This window comes from Diaphorina citri, unplaced genomic scaffold (genome assembly GCF_000475195.1).
Source record: "Diaphorina citri unplaced genomic scaffold, Diaci psyllid genome assembly version 1.1 scaffold57874, whole genome shotgun sequence".
NCBI lineage: Eukaryota > Metazoa > Arthropoda > Insecta > Hemiptera > Psyllidae > Diaphorina > Diaphorina citri.
The window spans coordinates 19,747-20,582 of record NW_007435164.1 but is presented as its reverse complement, the minus strand read 5'-3'; the positions used below and the strand labels follow the sequence as shown (position 1 = coordinate 20,582).

The following is an 836-nucleotide window of genomic DNA, read 5'->3' as shown; positions in this document are numbered from 1 at the left end:
ACAGACCTGGTGGCTAAACTACTCAAGATGCAACAGCTAGAAGATGAAGATGAGTTTGCATACACAGAAGCTAATGAGAATAAGACAGAGGAACGAAATGTAGATGGACGTCCTGCCTGGATGAGAACACTACATAATTCTGCCTCCACCTGGCTCGAACTCCTACCCAAGGCCTTGCAAACCCTCAGACGAACTGTAGAGAATATCAAGGATCCACTATACAGATACTTTGAGCGTGAAGTTAGCTCTGGTGCAGCATTGCTACGAGATGTTATTAGTGATCTAGAGGATGTTATTCTGATCTGTAGCGGTGGTAAACGTCAAACCAACTATCATCGTCTCCTACTGAGTGATCTCGTGAAGGGGATGTTACCTGCACGTTGGTGTAGATACAGTGTACCACGAGGCTGTACAGTTATACAATGGGTGACTGACTTCCGTCTCCGTATCATACAACTACAGCAAGTCTCTCTCCTTGTATCACAAGGCGGGGCTAAGGAACTCAAAGTATATCCTGTATGGCTAGGAGGTCTGTTCAATCCTGAAGCATACATCACTGCTACACGACAATGTATTGCTGAAGCGAATGGTTGGTCACTGGAGGAGTTGGTATTGGATGTTAGCATTACAGACTGCATGGAACCAGAGAAGATTAACACAGATGATTGTAGTTTCCGAGTGGTAGGACTCAAACTCCAAGGAGCACAATGCAGGAATAATGAACTTGTTCTTACTTCTACTATCCTCATGGATCTACCTGTCACACTGGTACGCTGGGTCAAAGTAGAATCAGAGACACGACAAGACAAGCTATCTCTACCTGTGTATCTGAACTC

The 836-nt window shown here is 44.9% G+C and overlaps 1 pseudogene; it reads left to right on the top strand.

Moving 5' to 3' along the window:
* Positions 1-27: 27 nt before the first annotated feature.
* LOC103523930 overlaps positions 28-836 on the top strand; it is an 11,040-nt pseudogene continuing 10,231 nt past the window's right edge.